General features: G+C 50.2%; 1 protein-coding gene across 2 annotated transcripts in view; it reads right to left on the reverse strand.

Annotated features, from left to right (window-relative positions):
- PI4K2B (phosphatidylinositol 4-kinase type 2 beta) overlaps positions 1-20252 on the reverse strand; it is a 354471-nt gene that overhangs the window by 295738 nt on the left and 38481 nt on the right. The window lies entirely within an intron of this gene.

Genomic DNA, 20252 nt, shown 5'->3' on the forward strand with positions numbered 1-20252 from the left:
GGGAGGACTCTTGAATGGTTAGCGGACGCTAACTGTAATGTTAGTCTACTATCCATCTCACCTTGTGCATGGTCGGATCACCATATCATTACTTTCAACATTGATGCAGTCCTCCACCTACAATTGCGCCTGCCCTCCCGACCAGAAACAAGAGGACATAAAAGATAAATTACTCCCCCTTATCCTTCCTACTAAAATAAATGACTTATTCATGCTCTGATCCATTGATTTTAGCTGATACATACAATCATGCCATGCTCACAGCACTAAATTCTATCACCCCTGTTAAACTTTGGAAACCAAAATCGCACGCGCACCTGAACTCATGGTTTACTCCACAGCTAAAAGTGCTCCGCAAAGCTAAAGGTAGCGCCGAAACCCAGTGGAAAAGCCATCCTTCTGATGCCCACAAGGACGGTTTAATCCTAGCCTCCCTTAATTACAAAGAAGCTATCTTCCAGGCTAAAAAAAAAAAGTGTCTTACAATAATCGCATTATGCAAGCAGACTCGAACACTAAAGAACTATTCAAGATTCTAAAGGAACTCCCATCACCTGCTATGTCCCTAGATAGTAAATGGTGTACAAACATACAGACAGCATTATTGGAGAAAATTCCATCTCTCCAATCTAAAATGAAAGTCAAACAAAACTGTCTGCAGACGGATAAACCTCAGGTCACCTCCTCTAGCGACCTCACCCATGCTACACCTATCACCAAACCGTTCTTCTCTCCACTTACTATTGAGGAAGTGGAAGGTATCAACAAAATCAAACCATCCAACTGTCAAGGGGATTCTTGCCCTGCTCCCATCATCAAGGAAGCCTCACATGATTTAGCCCCTTTCATCACAGGCTTCATAAATGCATCCTTCAAAACGGGCACTGTCCCGGACAATCTCAAGGACGCCCGAGTCATCCCTTTTCTTAAAAAAGCATCACTAGACCCTAGTATAACCAACAAATTACAGTCCTATTACTACGGTCCCTTTTATGCTCAAAATACTAGATTGCGCGGCCTACCTCCAGATCCAGGAATATCTCGAAGTCAAAAATCTCCTTGGTTTGAGACAATCTAGCTTCCGCCCTAGGCATGGTACTGAAACGGCCTTGATTGATCTTAAAACACAAATCGAGGTCTTGAAAGATAATGGGAAACTAGCCTTGTTATTACTACTAGTTTTTTCTGGTACTTTCGATTTGGTCACCAAATCTTGAGCCAGCACCTTAGATCTGCCGCCCAATTTTCCAACTCGGCCACTGCTTGGATCAGTTCCTTTCTATCCAACAGATCCATGTGGGACCCCACCCCCTCAGCCTCCGCTAACCCTGCTCCTATTCACTGCGGTGTCCCTCAAGGCTCTTGTGGGTCCCCTGCACTCTACAATGTGTTTACTAAACCACTCTTTGATGTTCTTGACTGAGTGTTTCATACACCAACTATGCTGATGACACCCAGATACTCATCCCCATCACAGGAGACTACACAGTGGACACCTAATCTTTGAACGACATACCTGGTCATTCAGGCCTGGATGGCCCAACACGAGCTCTGTCTTAATGATGAAAAGACAGAGCTCCTCATATTAGGCACCACTCAACGCCTCAATAAACTAGACCACTCCTTTAAGTCCATCATTGACGGCAACGTCATAAAGGTCTGTAAGGACACAAAAACATTAGGTATCTATCTTGATTCTACTCTATCCCGGACTAGACAAACTAATGCAGGGAGGTCAGACTCGGACTACACTTGCAAACTTCTCTGCCGCTCGACCCTTCCTGACCACTTCGAATTGTATCACCTTGGCAAGAACTCTTATTATGTCCAAGATAGACTATTGTTGCAACCTTTATCTTGGCACTAGTCAGTCCAACATTAACAAATTACAAAATCACACAAAACCATGCCATCAGAGCAACTTTAAATATTCCTAGAAACCAACACATCTCCGACTTCAGGTCCAATCTACATTGGCTTCCAGTCAAGCATAGAATCTCTGAAAACTCTTGCCCTGACGCACAATTCCTTAGCTAACAAGGCCCCTTCCTACCTATCTAACCGCCTTACCTTCCACACTTCTGCCCGCCCCTGAGAGCAGCCCAAGCACACAGCATTTCCTTGCCTCGATTTAAACGTCAAAAAGCTAGGGGTGTATATTTCCCTGTCCTGGCCACCAAGCTTTGGAACTCCGTCCCAAAACGTCATCAGAACCGAGCCTTCCTTCCATTCTTTCCAGAATAAAACGAAATCTTGGCTCTTCGCACAAACCATCTGATTCAGCCATTATGACCAGGCTAGTTATCCCTAACTTTCAGTTAGAGATCCTACTGTATTATTGTCTCTGTGTGATCTGTTTCTTAATGTATGATGTCATATTGTCCATCTGGCTCATTTCTATAACGTCTTGTAAATAATTGTGCCTTGTTCTTTCGTTATTATATGCTACTGTAACTCTGTTCTACAAGATTATGCGCCCTGATGCCTGTGGGCCTGGCGCGCTTTATAAATGAAAGACAAATAATTCTTCTAGGAGCTGAGGGATATGCTGCTCCTGACAGGGAACCGGCGGAATAAGAGGGCACCTGCCTGCCCAGCACCCACCTGTCGGTGGTGATCATCTTCCACTGAACCTAGTCAGCCGTGCTCCGACCAGGGCGCATGAGTGGGGGCCCGATGTCTCGGCCGGTTCAGTGTTGCATGAGCGTCGGCAACGAGGACCTCTGCTACCATAGGCCTGGGAGCGACCCTTGTATGCTTCCTGCGTTGAGGGTCAGGGAGGTTGTCTGTATGATGTGGAGTACCCCTTGGAGCAGCTCGATTTTCCCCTGGAGGAACGAAAAGACTACGAGCGATGCTGCTGCCGAGTGGGATAACGTCAGTCTTTATGGCTTGAAGGGATTCGTCCCGAACAGATTTTCACCATCGAAACGCATGTCCAGCACCTTTGCATGCAAGTCTTGGTGGAAGTTAGTGGCCTTCAACCATCCCTGCCGACAAAGGCAAACACTGCTTCCCCATCTGTCGGAAGCCTGTGTCGGCGATGCCCATTGTCACTGTAGTTGCATGGGCCGACACCACCTCCACTTTGAAGAGGGCAAGAGCCTCAGTTTTCTTATCGTTGGGAAGAAATTCCAGGATAGGGCCCAGCTTATACCAAAGCACCTGGTTGTATAGTGACAAGATAGCCAGAGCATTAGCAGCTCTGACCGTGGCAGCAGCCGTGTAGATGGCTTCCATCTTCATCCCCTTGTTGTCCGACGTGGTGGAGGAGGCTGATGCCTTCTCTTACATGGAGGCTGGTCAGGGGGCCTGCAGTACAACAGGTGCCAGTGTGTGGAGGCAACCTTTGCTGGATCTCCATCACTAGGGTGTGGAGAGTTGACAGGATGTCCATGGATATGTCCCTCAGCTGGAGAGAATGAGGAGTGCTAGACCCTGTGCCACTGTCCTCCTCGTGGACTGTACGGACGGACGCTTGGTCGTAGTCGACCGTCTGGGAGGCAGGGATACTCTGTGCTGTGGAGACCTGTGCTGTAGGGACCACCCTTGTCGGGTCGGTACCACCCACTGTAGCAGTCGCCGCAGAGGAGGTCAACGAAGCGGTCAACGGCGTCTTCGGCGGCGCCTGCTGCGAGGCCTGCTCTTTCTCCGGCCTTTGCTCCTCTGATTTGTCCCGTAACTTGGCCGGTGTGGGCGGGTGGGCATTTGGGACACTTCATCTTAGAAGAGGAACCCGATGACAGGCTGGCGATCTATCCGACCTGCGACCCACATCAGCGGCTGACCCAGCGGAATCGGCCTTGCACTTCTTGGCCTGGACGCCCCGCCATTTTCTTTAGAGGTTGTGGCACTCCCGCCCATCACCCTCCACAAGATGTTGCAGCACCTGCTGGGCCTCTGAGCAGCCAGTCACTCTGTAGTCCACATCTCAAACACCAGTGCGAAGGGACATGTCCACCGACTATTCCTCTCCTAGAACTATTATATTAGCAGGCGACAGTCATGTCGTCGACCAAGGTGAAGTTGGTAAGATCTTGAAAAATACACACCGAGTGGTCTTCAAAATGCACAGACCTTTGTTGCTTCGCTCCCTCAAGCTCTTCCGCTTTGTCCCTGTATCTAAGGAACTTTACTACCACAGACCTCCGGCCTTTTCCTAGCAACTTGCCCACATGGTGAGCCTGCTCGAGCTCTACAGCCTTCCCTCCCAAATCCTGGAACAAAGATCCACCAGGCTTTCAGTTTTCTTTGATCGTCCCCTGCGGTCTCCCCCCTTCTGTTCCTACAGCCCAAAAGCCTGGCGGTTATTTCCCCATTCTCTAGGTCACCCATTTTCAATTAGGCCTCTTCTTCCCGTGTTTCCAGGTCAGTCAGTCTTGCCTCAAACTTCATCTTAGAGGTCATCAAAAGGATTAATATGCAATCATTCAAACTTTTCCAGAACATCTACCCTGCCCCGCAGGTCCGAGATGGTGGCCTGGTTATCTCCCCTTAGTGCTTTCATTTCTTGCAAAATGTCGTCCTTCGTGGAAGGGATGGGCTCTCCACATGCGCGGCCCTCCTGCATCGTGGGTGCCTTGTCCCCCAGCACCTTAGACATGCTTCCTCTCCTTCGGTATTGTTACAGTGAATCAAATCCCTGACTCGAGATCTCGCTCCAGTGTAACCACAGTACGCAGCCTTTACTTTGCCCTTGATGTGTCCCTCCACCCATGTCCTTCTCCGTGGAGATCACACTGCCCCCTCCAATGACCAACTATCCTCCAGCAGTCCAGTATGCCGAGAGATGCTCCCCACAGTCCGGGTCCCGCTAGGTGGATGTTCCCCATGTGCTTCTCGCTCGTCTTCAGTCCTCCAGTACCCACCACGTCATTCCTTCCCTATACACACCACCTGTCTGACTCATGGGTACTCCCAGTCATTTTCGGAATTACATGAGGCTTGCTCCACTATGGTACATTCAATCTGGACCCTGCTCAGGCAGGCCAAGCCTGCGGCGCCTGACCCGACTTCAGGGTTCCAAGGCCCACCTTCTCAATCGCCCAAGCGCCCACCTCCGGCATCCCATTCTCCTTGCAGCTAGGGGCAGTCTCCCCTCACCAAATCTCACAGATGGGTGCCCTTACCTGCACCGGGGCAGTCACTACTTGGACCTTGCTGTCCATATATCTTGCTACCTACCCGCAGTCCAGTCCCAAACTCTCCCCACCGGCAGGCCCACTCAAATCTTCTCCGGGAACCCACCAGTTCTCAGGCCGGCCCTCCACCAGGTCTCCCCCAGTTTCCTGTGCTCTCCAGTAGTGCCTCTCCTGCCCATGGCACCAGACCGCCTGCTACAATCCTTTGACCATCAGGTTGGGAGAGCGGGCACTCTGCCAGGCCTCCTGTGTCATTGCAGAACATTCCCCCCGCACCCCCCTTAGTCTCAGCCTGTGGTGCCGGTACCTTTACCACTTCGTTCAGCTGCGTGACTTACACCATAAGGGGGCCTACCTCCTCTATCCCGGGCACCACTCTGGCAGTGCTGCACTCCTCACTGTTGGGGACCCTCACTCCAAAGAAAAGCTCACCCACCGGCACTGCAACCGCCCATCGGATGGCGTGTTCTTCCTGGGCCATGAAGCCTGCGTGTCCCTCTCACCACATGCAGGCCCATTTTAAAAAGGTAGTGGATCTTCATGACTCCCTTCTTCTGGACAATGAGCCACAGCGTCAACCGTAGGTGGGAACTTAGTTTGAGAAGAACTCCCTTATCCAGGTCTCATTTCTTTTCCCAGGAAACAAAGTTCCAGCCTGAGACGCTGTAAGTTCTCAGTTCCAATTCAACATACAAAATTCCAACTCAAACATCATTCCTTATTGTCCATTAGCACCCAGGGCAGGAGCAGCCACCGACCAGGTTGCTCAGACCGCAAACTGAAACTACTAATCTAAGCCTGCATGCCAAACAACCCGATGGTTGCTTCACCCGCCATCTTCCCTTCACCCGCCGTTCCCCACTTACCCGATTTCTGTGCTGGCCGCCATAGAAATGGAAGATGTGCTCCATATGGAGAACAAAAACAAGATAAATACATTGTTCTTTTTAAAAAATATATATGTTTTTTTAAAACCAATCGGGACTGCCTTCCCTGGATCTTTCTTGGCTTCACTGGGCACACTGGGACGTATTGCTTCCCTGCATGTGCCTCTAGTGTTTTTGCGGTATCATTGGTTCACTAGCTTGCCAGGTACGGAGACTATAAAGAGGACTTGGGTTACTCTTCATAAAAGGGTCAGTCCTTCTGAAGGCCCATCAAATGTCCTGGCAACCCAGGTACCTGAAAAGGGGCTTGCTAGTGTTCTACCATCAGTCGCAGGCTATTCGGTCTCCTTTCAGGCCTCTCGCTGCCCCTGCTGCTTCCCTGTGTGCTGCGGCGGCTAAGCAGCATTTAGTTTCTCGCGGGCTGTGGCTCCGTCGACCGCACATTAGTTGCTTCTCTTGCCTGGACATCCACATCGCCATTCGTCTCGCTACCAGATAGGGTCACCTCTGCATGCAGGGCAGCGTCCCCATCAACGACTTTCTCTTTTCTCTTCTCCGGTCTTCTTCCAGTATCGTGCTTCCTCCAGGGAGGGCTTCTCTCCTCTTCCTGGTTTCTGCCAAATCATGTTTCGGAAAACACTAGACCGGCCACTTCTTCCTTTTACTGATCTTGAGATCTTCAAGTGAGTCAATAGGTCTTTTAAGTACCGAGGAGTGTCCCTTAAGGAGTCCGCACTCTTACTTGTCCCAGTACTTCATATATTGATGGTATGGAAAAAACATAGGTAGGAACACTAGGCAAAGTGTTGGGGCTAGGGGAGAGGGGAGGGCAAGATGGTGGGTTAGGTGGGATGGGGATACCATGTTCTCCCAAGGTCATCACTAAATCCATAAGGGGTTTCTCTCCCCATGAGATCCACCCAATGTGTACCACCTCCAAAGGGAGCATCGGGTAGTGCCATCACCTCCCTGGCCTCATGGGAAGGGTCTCTCCTAGGTGAGAAGGAACGACATCCGAGGATTTGTCACATTAAGCCATTTTTTCGCCCAAACTTCTTCTGTACTTGCCAAAAGAAAAGATTTACCAGCCGCAGAATGCATGATCTTGTTCCGCAAACATTGCATAGAATCCGATTACTCCCTCTCTCAAGCACACAATGCAATCAAACAAATTCCCAAGTAATGATTCTTGATGTGGACTGATTGTGGTTTTGAGTGATGTGTGCCAAATTTGGCAGTACAGTACTTAATAAAAATATATGGGATACATTACTCACCGTAATCGTATTTCTGATGCATGTATCTGCTTAGATTCACATGCTATGCATAGACCGACATCTAGTGGAAGCTGCGGAGTATTACAGTTTGTTTTTTGAAACTCGAAAATGGGCGTCGACACAGGGCGTAAAATCTATCCCTAGTGTGACGTCCACTGTACCCATGATCCCTCACGCGTGTAGTCCCTCAGATTGTATTTTTTCTGACATGAGGTAGCATGAGGAGTAGCGCGAGTACATTTTATCCAAGATAAACAAAGATAGATAAATAAGACTACAAGCATCCATGCGCCTTCTCTCAGAGGGGAGGAAGGGCGGGCGCATTTGAATCTAAGCAGATACAAGCATCAGAAATAGGATTACGGTGAATAATGTATCCCTTCTGAGGCTTGTGGAATCTGCTTAGATCACATGATGTGCATAGTTTAGCGAGCAGTGTTAGAAGGAGGTGGGATGAGAGAAGGGTCATGAGCAAACAGGTGTCTTAGAACCGCTTGTCCCACTTGAGTATCTGTGTTGGAATGAGTGTCAATGCAGTAGTGCTGAGTAAAGGTGTGAATAGAGCTCCATGTAGCTGCTTTGCAAATGGTGTCAAGGGGTACATTTGCAATGAAAGCCAGAGTGGCCCCAATGCCTCTTGTAGAGTGGGCTCTTGGCATAAAAGGCAGAGTCTTTTCAGTAAGGGAGTAACATAGCTGGATACAATTGACTATCCACTTGGAGATGGCACCTTTAGAGACGCAATCTCCCTCTCTGCCTGTAGCTACGGAGACAAACAGTTGGTCTGTTTTTCTTAGTGGCCTGGTGCATGGGAGCGAGGGGCCCCCAGACTCCCTCACGCCGTACACTCCTCAGTACGAGACTTGGACCACGTGCCTCCAGTAGTGGGGTTGCCCCTTGCCCTTATGTAAAGTTAACCACGGTTGACCACTACATAGATGGGACTACTGAGCAGGACACGGGGCATCCATCTTTTGTGCCCTCTTTCGACTCCATCTTGGGTAAACAGGCCTCACTGCGATAGTACATCAAGGCTCAGCTCCCCTTCCACCGCTACAGCCAAGGACAGAGACACACACAAGGCGCGCAGGCAGCTGGCTGGCCCCCACCCTTGCACTCCCCCTGCAAAGGAAAGCTCTGCGCTCCCATTCTCACGCTGAAGCTGGAGAAAGTTGCAACAACCAATATGATAGTTTTCTTCCTCTGAGATCACTGCTAGCATGAGAACCAGCATTTGAACCAGGATGAGCCAAGCACTTTTTGCTTGTTCGTCCCCATAAACGTGCAAGCCACCCACCCCCATTTAGAGTAATTTATTGCCATCCTGACCCTGCGCTCCATGTAAGGTATTTCTTTCAAGTGCCAGACCCTCGCCTGCGCTGCAAAACCCACCCAACACACCCACTACTAACCTTAAGCACTTTGCCACAATATATGTTTTTACTTATACTAATAGGTCTAAAGCTTAGGAGATTTGTGAAACACAGCTTGACTCTTTTTACATGCACAATAAAGGTCAAGGCCTCCAATTAAAGCTACGAATGACCCAATTGTACTGACAAATACTATATGTGATTTGTGTAGAAATATGAAAAGTATAAAATGTTTAGATAAATTTGTTATTTAGTGTTTCACAAATGCAACATATTAGCTTAAGTAGTGACCACAGTGACCGGACCCTGACCTGCGTGGAGCACAAGATATTTGACGTCCATCATCTCGTCAGCCAATCAGAAGGAAGAGATGCCACCCACACCACCACACCGCCTGGCCAATCGGGTCCATTTAATATATATATATATATATATATATATAATGATGTAAATGAGAGTGGGCATTTGTGGGTTATTTCCTAGCTGGAGAAATAAACCATCTTTTGATATGATATGGCATTTGTAACGTGCCTATACACAAGTGTTTGAACTCTTGCAGCCGGTTCTCAGTGCCTCCTTCCCCGACAGGGGTTGTGTTGGTAATTTTATTTTTTCTTACACATAGTTAGCCGGGGAAAGGCACCTGCACTAGTCTTGTCTACATAGTAGAGCGCTCTTCGCACATCTAGAGTGTGTAGTTTCACCTCAGCAGAGCTTTTGGGTTCTTGGAAGGCCGGAAGCTCAATGGACTGGTTAACGTGGAATTTTGAAATGAACTTAGGTGAGAACCTAGGATGTGTTCGTAGAACCAGTTTATCCTTATGAACAGTAAAGAAGGGAATAGTTTCTTACCTGTAACTCCATTTCTCCAGCATTGGTATCTTTCATGGATTCACATGCTTTGAATATTCCCCGTCGTCAGGCTGGGAATCCCCGGTACATTATATAGACCCTTTCCCGTAGGAAAACTTTTTCGACGCTTATGCGTCCTATCCGCCTCGTTTTGTATCATGCGTGCCCGTGCCGTCAGGACGTCATGATATAAATACAGGCCCCGCCCCCGCGCTCCCTCAGATTTCGGCCCCCAAAGTAGTGGGGGAACCGGTTTGCATGATCAGGGGAGGCAGGTGGGCGCATGTGAATCCATGAAAGATACCAATGCTGGAGAAATGGAGTTACATGTAAGAAACTATTCCCTTCTCCAGCATTGGATCTTTCATGGATTCACATGCTTTGAATAGATTACATAGCAGTACTACCCCCAAGAGGAGGTGTGCATGCAAACCCATATACTTTCTTCGCAAAAGGCCGTTCCCTATGATCATGTATACATCAGTAATAGTTTACATAGGAAAAACAAAACGGACCACATACAGTCATAAAATTCCACAGGATGCAACCCCGCAGCCGGGGCTTACCTTACTGGAATAGGTGTCGATGCACTGCCTGTCCCATCCGGGTGTCTTCGGCATGTTGCTGCGACAGGCAGTAATGGCGGGTAAAGGTGTGTGTAGACGCCCAGGTAGCCGCCATGCAGATGTCCCCTAGAGGGACTCCGGCCCACAGTGCCGTCGACGATGCCGCTGCTCTAGTTGAATGAGCTCTTGGCCGTCGTAGAAGAGGCTTCCCTGCCCTGGAATGGCAGTACGAAATGGTAGATGACACCCATCTTGATAGTCCTTGCTTTGAAATGGCTTTTCCTCTAGCACCCAACCCATAGGCCACAAACAGCTGTCTCGTTTCTCTGAACGGTTGCGTACGATGAAGATAAAACTTGAGAGCCCTTTTTACATCCAATGTGTGTAGCATGCGCTCCGCTCCCGAGCATGGCTCCGGAAAAAACGTAGGCAACACGATAGAAGAGTGTTTATGAAACACCGAAGGAGCTTTTGGTATGAACTGTGGGTTAGTGGCTAGGACTACCTTGGTCTTGAAAAATCTTAAGTATGGTGGGTCCACCATTAGAGCTTGAACTTCTGAAATACGTCGGGCTGAAGTGATGGCCACCAGGAAGGCCAATTTCCACGACAGAAACTTTAGAGACGATGATGACATTGGCTCAAAAGGAGGTTTCATAAGAGACGTTAAGACCAGATTGAGGCTCCACTCCGGTGGAAATTTCTTCTCTGGAGGGAAACTCCGAAAGAGGCCTTTAAGGAAATGCTTAATCAGGCGGTCGCTGAACAATGGCGCCGAGTGCCGTCGACGAGTAAACCTGGAAATGGCTGCTAGGTGTACTTTTATTGACGACACCGACAGGCCCTTTTGAGCTAATAACAGCAAGTATGGAAGGAGCTGTTCCGGCCTAATCGATTGCGGGGCCAAACCTGGTTGATCCTCACACCATTGACAGAACCTTTTCCATTTGTACGCGTATGAGGCGTTTGTGGAAGGTGCTCTTGCCGCTTGCAGGATACGTCGACAGTCCTCCGGAATCGTTAGCCGACCAAATTCGGCGAAGTCAGGAGCCAGGCCGTCAATTTGAGGCTGTCCGGGTCGTGATGCCAAACGACACCCTCCTGTCGAGACAGAAGGTCGGGGGTCTTCTGGAATCTCATCGGTTCCGCCGTCGCTAAGTGTAGTAGGTCTGAAAACCACACCTGTCTGGCCCAGTATGGGGCCACCAGAATTACCCGACATGGGTACCTGAGGATCCATTGCAACGTCCTCCGGACAAGGGGAAAAGGAGGAAATGCGTACAGGAATTTGTTCGTCCATGGGAATGAGAACGCATCCCCCAGTGAGTCCTGCTGAGGCCATCTGCTTGCGTACTGATGGCATTTCTTGTTGTTCTTCGTTGCAAACAGGTCTATGGAAGGGTGTCCCCATTCCTTGAATACTTGTTGAAGTTGTTGGTCGTTCAGCACCCATTCGTGAACTTCGTTCATTTCTCTGCTGAGAGCATCGGCTTCCACGTTTTTCACTCCTGGTAGGTGAAACGCTAAGATTTGCATGTTGTGTTGCAGGGCCCAGTGCCAGATTTTCTGTGCCTCCGTCGATAGGGACCTGGAACGTGTCCCTCCTTGTTTCCTCAAGTAGAACATCGTAGTGGTGTTGTCCGTCATGACACGCACCACCGAGTCCCTCAGTTGCGGAAGAAAAGACTTCAGAGCCCATCGCACTGCTCTCAGTTCTAGCAGGTTGATATGCAGAGAGGACTCCTGCAAAGACCATTGGCCTTGTACCTGTAACGTATCCAGATGAGCTCCCCATCCGCTCAGCGATGCATCCGTCACCACCGTCTTTTGGAACTCTGGTTCCAGTAGAGGCATCCCTTTCGTTAGATGAGTAGACACTTTCCACCAGCCGAGTGCTTGAACTAGTTGTTCGTCGACGACCAGTCTGTCGGACCAGCGACCTCTGCACTGCGCCCAACGGTCCGCTAGAAATTCCTGGCAAGGCCTCATAAACAGACGGCAGTTGTTTATTAACGGAATGCAGGACGACATGGTCCCTAGCAGGGACATGTACTTGCGCACAGAGACCTTGGTACCGCCTCTCCATTCCGACGCCTTGTTTTGAAGTTTCTGAATTCTTTCGCTGGATGGTTTCACCAGGCTTGTGTGTGTATGAAACTCCGCTCCTAGAAAGACCAAGGTCCTCGAAGGCTCTACTGAGGACTTGTTGAAGTTTATTGCGAAGCCCAGTTCCTGTAATATGGACATTGTGGCTCGTAGACTGTCTCGTGTTTGTTCCCTGGATGACCCTCTGACTAGCCAGTCGTCTAGATATGGATAGACATGATGACCATCCTTCCTTAAATGGGCCGCTATAGGGGCCAAGCACTTGGTGAACGTCCTGGGGGAGGACTTGAGTCCGAACGGGAGGACCTTGAACTGAAAATGCTTTTTCCCGACGACGAATCTTAAATATCTCCTGTGTCGTGGGCGTATTGGGATGTGAAAGTAAGCATCCTGAAGGTCTAGTGATGATAGATAGTCCATGGGTTGCACCGATCTGATAACCTCTTGGAGTTTTAGCATTTTGAATTTTTGGCTCTTTAGCCACTTGTTGAGTACCCTTCGGTCCAGAATGGGCCTCCATTTGCCGTTTGGCTTTTTGACAACAAAGAACCTGGAATAAACTCCTTGGCCTTCCTGTACCACAGGAACTCTCTCTACCGCCCCTTTTCGCAACATAAGCGCCACCTCTTGTCGTAGGATTTGGAGGTGGGGCTGTGTCGAGAATAAAGGAGGAAGACGCGGAGGCTTGTCTTTGAATTGTAGCGCATGACCCATGCGAATCGTGTCTAGGACCCATCGATCTCTGGTTATGCATTTCCATCGGTCGAAGTGATGAGACTCGACCCCCCAGGAAGGTTCCGAAGGCCGTTGCTGGTTTGCTTGTTCTTCGTTGACGACGGACCTGAGCCTCGCCGCCTGGAGGATTGATAGTCCCTGCTTCCACGTGCCGACTGGGACGCTCGTCTGAACCCTTGTGAAGAGTACGAGGGCCTGTTGAATCCACGGTCCCTCGAGGCACCAAAGCGGGAGTTTCCAGAAGCACCTCTGAAGGTGCGAAAAGAGCGAAAATTTCTACCCGTTTGAAGGGCGCCGAGGGACCTAGCAGTATCCGTGTCTTCTTTCATCCCTTTTAGCGCTTCATCAACCTTTTCGCCAAACAGGTGCTCCCCTTCGCATGGCATGTCCAGGACTTTGTACTGTACTTCAGGACGGAAAGTAGTACATTTGAGCCACGCTTGTCGACGAAGCACTACTCCATGGTTGATTTGTTTGAAACCAGACTCTGCTAGGTCAACTGCGATATTAATAGCGTGGTTCGAGGCCTCTTCGCCGTCCCGCACCAGTAACATAGCTGCTTTCCGGTGTTCATCTGGCAGGTGTTCTAGGATAGGGGCTAATTTGTGCCACATTTCCCTATCATATCGTGACACGATCGCTAAGGAATTGGCTGCTCTTACCGTCGTCGCACCGACCGAGAGCACCTTCTTTCCAAATGCGTCCTGCCTCCTAGCCTCGCTTTCCGGTGGCGTTGAACATTTTTGCTGGACCCTGGCCTTCCTAGCCGCTGCCGCCGACACCACCGAGTCAGACAGAGGCTGTGATGTTAGACATTTTGGAGTGGACTCCGGAGCTTTAAACTTTTTCTCTATCCGTCCCTTTATGGCTGGTTCCGAGAACGGATGGCGCATCGTCTTGAGACCTTCTTGCCACACGTGGTCAAGGATTGGAATGGCAAATACCGATTTTCTCCTTTGACCCATATGGTCAAAAAGGAAACAGTCTTTCCTCTGCTCCTCAGGAATCAAGCCGAATTCCGAACACGCTTTCCCCATCATTGCATGGAAGGCTCCCACATCATCAGGGGGAGATGGCTGTGTCTGGCTCCTCGTAGACTCCAATTCTACATCCGAATTCCATGTCGGGTCCCTCGACGGTGACAGGGAGATGTCTGACCCCGAATCATCACGTATAGAGTCGGACTCCGACAACTCACCCTCCTCCTGAGCTCGAGGACGATCTTTCGCCGCCTGGGGAGCCGATGGGTGTTTCGTCAACGGGCGAGCAGTACAAGTTTGCTCGTCGACGGAAGGTACAGACAAAAGTGACGATGCCGTCCCAGGTTGAGGGAACTGCGTATCCATCCGTTGTAGTAGCTTCTGAAGAGTATTAAGCACATCCAGAGACAAAACCGTTTGGGGGGTCAGTAACGTGGATGATATAGGTACCATACCCCCGCTCGCACTCGTCGCCGTCGTCGTCGACGTGGAAGGCCTTAAGCCTAAATCCGATGGCTGCAGAACCATGTCACCTTCCCTTTCCGCCAAGCAGGCCGTGTCTGGCTGCAGTAAGACCTCAGGGGGGATCGGGTCATAGACCTCAGGCAGCCAAGCCATAGACTGAGCCTCCGTCGACGAAGGAATCCCAACTGCTGCTTGAACAGTAATAGGCATCGTCAATGACACTGAGGTCGACGAGCAAGTCGTCGTCGTCAAGCCCTTAGACTTCGTCGTCGATTTCGATGCCGACTTCCCGGCTGAAGCTTCCCGACTCATGGAAGACCTGGGACGGTCCCCTGAGGAGGATTTTGACAGCGCTAGCCTCTCCGTCTTAGATGATGAGGAGGAGGAGGGCTTTTTATGTGATGAGGAGGATCCAGCCTGTTTCCCCTTATGCTTGTCCTCAGCGCGAATTTCTGCTGGCCGCACCTTCTTCGATGGAGGCTCCGACTTGCTCCTGGAGGCCGTGGAGCCAACTTCCGAGGCCGGGTAGGCACCCGCTCCGTCATTAAGCCAGTCGACCAGCCTTCTTTTTCGGTCCTTAAGGGTTTTTTGGGAGAAACCCTGGCATATCTCACATGTATCCGCCGTGTGGTGCGGGTGGAGACAGTAGATACAGTCCATGTGGCCGTCTCCTTCATAAACCTTTTTGAGGCCACAAGTTGCACATGGGCGAAATAACGCCTTTCCAGACATAATTCTTCAGAATTTGAACTTCGCTTACGCGAAACAGATAAAAAAATAATAAACAACCTAGTTTACACTACTAGTAAACACGAGGATCCCACTACTTTGAAAGACGGTTGAAATCTGAGGGAGCGCGGGGGCGGGGCCTGTATTTATATCATGACGTCCTGACGGCACGGGCACGCATGATACAAAACGAGGCGGATAGGACGCATAAGCGTCGAAAAAGTTTTCCTACGGGAAAGGGTCTATATAATGTACCGGGGATTCCCAGCCTGACGACGGGGAATATTCAAAGCATGTGAATCCATGAAAGATCCAATGCTGGAGAAAGGATCCTGCACTGACAGAGCCTGAATGTCACTGAGCCTTCTTATGGATGTAATGGCTACTAAAAAGGCAGTTTTATAGGTCGGGTGTTTGCAACTGGCTTTATGCATGGGTTCAAAGGGTGGGCCCATGAGCTTAGCAAGCACCACAATAAGGTCCCATCCAGGTAGTGGGTTTGAAATTGGAGGGTGGAGTCGCTTTACCCCTTCCATGAAGGCTTTAACCACTGGTACTTTCCACCACGAAACCTTGTTATGGGAGGTGGTGTAGGCCGACAGCGCCGCCAGGTGTACCTTGAGTGAATTAAATACCAACCCTGCATCCAGCAGGTGGAGCATGTAGGTGACAATATTGGAAGGAGTGCAATCAACCGGGTTGATTTGCTTATTCTGGCACCAGATAACAAATCTCTTCCATTTATCAAAATAACAGTGCCTCGTGTTTGGTTTCCTAGATTCCTTTAGGATATCCATGCACCTCTGTGGTAAGTTGAGATGTCCAAACTCTGACTTCAGGAGCCATGCTGCCAAGTTCATTGAGCTGGGTTGAGGATGCACCGTTTGACCCTGGTGCTGGTATAGTAGGTTGTGCCAGCATGGGAGTGTGATGGGTTTGCACGCTGCTAGTCTGCGCAAGTGTGGGAACCACGGTTGCCTCGCCCACGTGGGAGCAACTAGAATGAGCGTCATCGATTCCCTGTGCATCTTGTTGACCGCTTTCCTCATTAGAGGAGTTGGTGAAAAAGCATAGGCAAACATCCCTGACCAGTTCATCCACAGGGCGTTCCCCTTGGAGTCTGGCTGGGGGAACCTGGAAGCGAATCCTGGGCATTGTCTGTTTTCACTTGTGGCGAATAGGTCTATAGTGGGGAAACCCCACTGTGAGAAGAGACGACTTCTCTGTGCAGACACCATTCGTATTCTTCTGGGAGGGGATCTCTGCTCAAAGCGTCTGTGAATTGAGATTCCCCTGAACATGTTGAGATGACAGGTAAATGTTCCGTCTGAGTGCCCATGTCCAAATTTTCTGGGCAAGCCTGGACAGATTTGGCTAACGAGTCCCTGCCCGTTTGTTTATGTAAAACATTGCTGTTGTACTGTCTGTTAATATCTGTACTGACAGGTTCAACAGGTGGGGTTCGAACTCCAAGTGCTCTGAAGACGGCCAGAAGCTCTAGCAGATTGATATGATTCTTGGCCACTGTGTGAGACCAGAGACCCTGAGCCGTGTGGTGAAGGAGGTGTGCTCCCCACCCCAACAGGGACGCGTCTGTAGTGACTACAGCTTGCATCTCCGGATCGTAAAAGGGTTTCCCCTTTGACAGGTTTCTCCATTGTCCACCAGTGAAGACTTTGTACAATTGTTGGCAAAATGACCACTAGGTTGTCCCACTGACCACTTGCCCGAGACCACTGTTTCGCCAACCATTCTTGCATGGGTCGCAGGCGCGCGTGGGGGACCAGGTAAATACATGACGCCATCATGCCTAGCAAACGCATCTCTTTGCGTACCCTTATCTGGTGACCGGACTGATAGAGGAATTTGCAGAAGTAGATTCGAATTCTTTCCTCTGATCGAAAGGCCAACCCCTCTTAAGTATTTAGGACAGCTCCTAGGAACCGTTTGGAGGTGCTCGGCACCAGGCTCGATTTTTTCTCGTTGATAGAGAAACCCAATTCGAAGAGGAGGTTGATCGTTCTTTGGATGTTGGACCCTGTGATGAGCCAGTCATCCATGTAAGGGTACACTGGGATTGCCTCTCTGCGCAGGTGTGCTGCCGCCACCGCCAGTACTTTACCCTTGGAGCCGAGGCTATACCGAAGGGCAGCACCTTGAACTGGTAGTGCCGATTGTTCACCTTGAAGCGCAAGAATCTTCTATGCGCTGGGAACATGGAAATATGAAAATAGGCATATTTCATGTCCAATGTTGCCATGTAATCCCCTCTTTTTTAGAGAGTGGGATTACCTCTTGGAGAGTAGTCATGCAAAACTTTTGGGGCTTGACATGCAGGGCATAAGTCTAACACTGGGCGCATTGTCAAATCTTTTTTTGGCACAAGGAAGTAAGTTGGATACCCTTGTTTACCTGGTTGCCCGGGACCAGTTCTATCGCATCCTTTGCGAGAAGATTGACAATTTCCTCGAGGAGGATCTTTTGGTGGTCCAGGCAATGTATTTTCTGTCGGGGAGGGTGGTTTCGGGGGCACTCTAGCAGTTTGATGCAGTATCCTGCGGACACTGTGGACAGCACCCATCTGTCTGATGTGATCCCTTCCCATGCTTTGGTGAAGTTGGAAATGCAGCCCCCTACTGGGGATGCATGGAAAGGGACTCTGAGCGGAACGTCACTGCATGCAGGAGGCGTACCGCCTCTGCCGGGGCTGCCTCTACCTCTACCACAGCTCCTCTTGTTACCTCTGCCATAACTTTGGGTAGTCTGCTGGTTGCCACCCCATGATGTACCCTGTCCCTGTGCATAATTGGAGCCCCTCTGTGAATTTTAGCAGCGTGAGCGACGAAAATGACTATTCCCTCTTTGATTAGGGGGCTTATTCGTCAATTGTCCCAGGGACTTTAGGGTATCATACTCGTCTTTGGCAGTTTTCAGTGCGTCCTCTACCGCTTTGCCAAACAAGACATTCGGTTCCACCGGCATGTCAATAAGGGTTGCCTGGGTCTCGGGTTTAAACCCTGTCTTAGCCAAGCGTGCCTTTTAATGACGGTGCTCTCTATGAGCCGGCCTGCATTATCTGCGGCGTCAAAGGTTGTCTTCAGGATGCAACCGGACACTGCTCTACCCTCCGACGCGATCTGGCCCAACTGACCCTTTAGTGGTTCCGGTGCGGAGTCAATGAGAGCAGATACCTGCTCCCACTGGTGGCAATTATAGCTTGCCAGCAGAGTGGTGGTGTTGGCGATTCTTGCCTGGTAAGAGGAAGTGGAGGCTACCTTCCTTCCTAACCCAAATTGTTTTGCTCTCCTTGTCTGGGGAGCCTCAGACGATAGGTGGCCCCGCTCTTTTTCTGGTGTTTGCAATTACCAAGGAGTCGGGCTTCAGTTGACCCCTTAAGTAAACAGGGTCTGACTGTGCGGCCCTGAACATCTTCTCAATTCTGGGGTTCACAGCCCTGGTGAGATTAGGAGTGAGAAGGGAAGGATCAATTCTACGTTGGATTGATTTGAGAATGGGAATGGCTTGAGCAATGGGTCTTTTGTCTCCCACTAGCTCTTTTGCAAAGTCCCTCTTCTCTTACGACCCCTGAGTGTCTATGCCGAAGTGCTCTGCCGCTCTAGCCAAGACCTCATTTAGACAGGGCTGGTTATCCACTGGAGAGTCGGTAACCTGAGGTTCTTTGTGAACTGGAGTCTATATTGTAGACCTCTGCGACGTCTTCCTCCTCGCCATCCTGGCCCTCGTCATCTCCATAATAATCTACCCCCATTTGGTCATCCAACATTTCTAAGTCTGGATCCTCACTATAGTGTTGTGGATCCTCACTATAGTGTTGGTAAGGTTGTATGTAGTAAGGGTCTGAAATCAAGGATTTTTACTAGGAGGCTGAGGATCCCTGGATCCTGAAGGAGTAGCGCTGTCTGGAGTATAACTGAGGAAATGTTCTGGGTTCTTAGAGTAGAAATCAGCCAGGGAAGACATTCTCCTCATTACCGTGTCTATATCTTCACTGCTCCATTCTCTGGAGCTGGGGATGACAACCTCCTGTGAAGGTTCCCTTCTATTCCCATATCGTGAGGAGTGGGAGGAATAAGTTTGGTCTTAGGGGCAGGGACTGGGATCTTGGACTTTCCCTTATCTGAAGGCTCTTGTCTGTCCTTCTGTGTCTGTGGTGCAGAAGTAGAGTGTGATGACCTTCTGCTGGTTATCCCCTTCCCCTTGAGTAGAAGAGTGTTTCCCTGAGGTTTTCACCTTCTCTGAGCTTTTCGACGCCTGGCGTGGAAATTCGGGGGTACTCTCTCTTTCAAGTGTGCACGTCGGGATTCGGAGGCAGACGCCGAACGGGCTGCCGGAGCTGACTTCTGGTGTGTGGCCTGGGGGTGGAAGTCAGTGACTTTGGGAAGCGAGGCACTCTTGGCAACTGGACGGTTGCCTTGTGTCATGCGGCGAACTCGACCTGGAACGCCCAGAGGACACCGATTCGGTGGACCGCTCTCTCTGTGCCTCTTTCTTCCGAGAACTCGACACGCATGTCGAGTCTCGGTTGGACTTAGAGTGCTTATGTGTAGGAGTAGTGTGGGTAACGCTTGTGTCGCCGGGTGTGTTCCCCATAACTGCCCTGCCGGACAATCCTCTGAGGTCGGGGACTTGGGCATCTTTCGACACCTCTGTGCCCTCGCCGTCCGAAAGTATGGCGTCACTGCCATCACTGAAGGCACCCACCACTTCCATGGCCTCGAGCTGCCTGGCGTGGTGGACCCAACATTTAGTGGAGCGGTCCTTCAGTGTTTTGGCCTTAAACAGGCTACACACTCTGCTTGCCGAGGGATCACGCCGAGGCTAAATGCAGAGGTTACAGGTGGCATGTTTGTCAACCCAAGGGTACTTGCGGTTGCACTCGGGGCAAAATTTAAATGAGTACTCTCCATATGCACCTTATGGCAGCGAGCTAGTGTGTGTAGGAAATAATAAGAGTGTAGAGTATGTTTCCACTCCCCACCCTCCCTACTTGCAGGGCCGAGGCCAGAGTCCTTCCAAGGCCAGGGCCGAGGCCAGGGGCCTTCCAAGGCCCAAAGTTCGTCGTGCAGCTCTCGACAGTTGTTTGTTCTTTGGACCGGCGTCAATCTTCGATGTCTCGACGT

This window comes from Ambystoma mexicanum, chromosome 6q (genome assembly GCF_040938575.1).
Source record: "Ambystoma mexicanum isolate Mex_15411 chromosome 6q, UKY_AmexF1_1, whole genome shotgun sequence".
NCBI lineage: Eukaryota > Metazoa > Chordata > Amphibia > Caudata > Ambystomatidae > Ambystoma > Ambystoma mexicanum.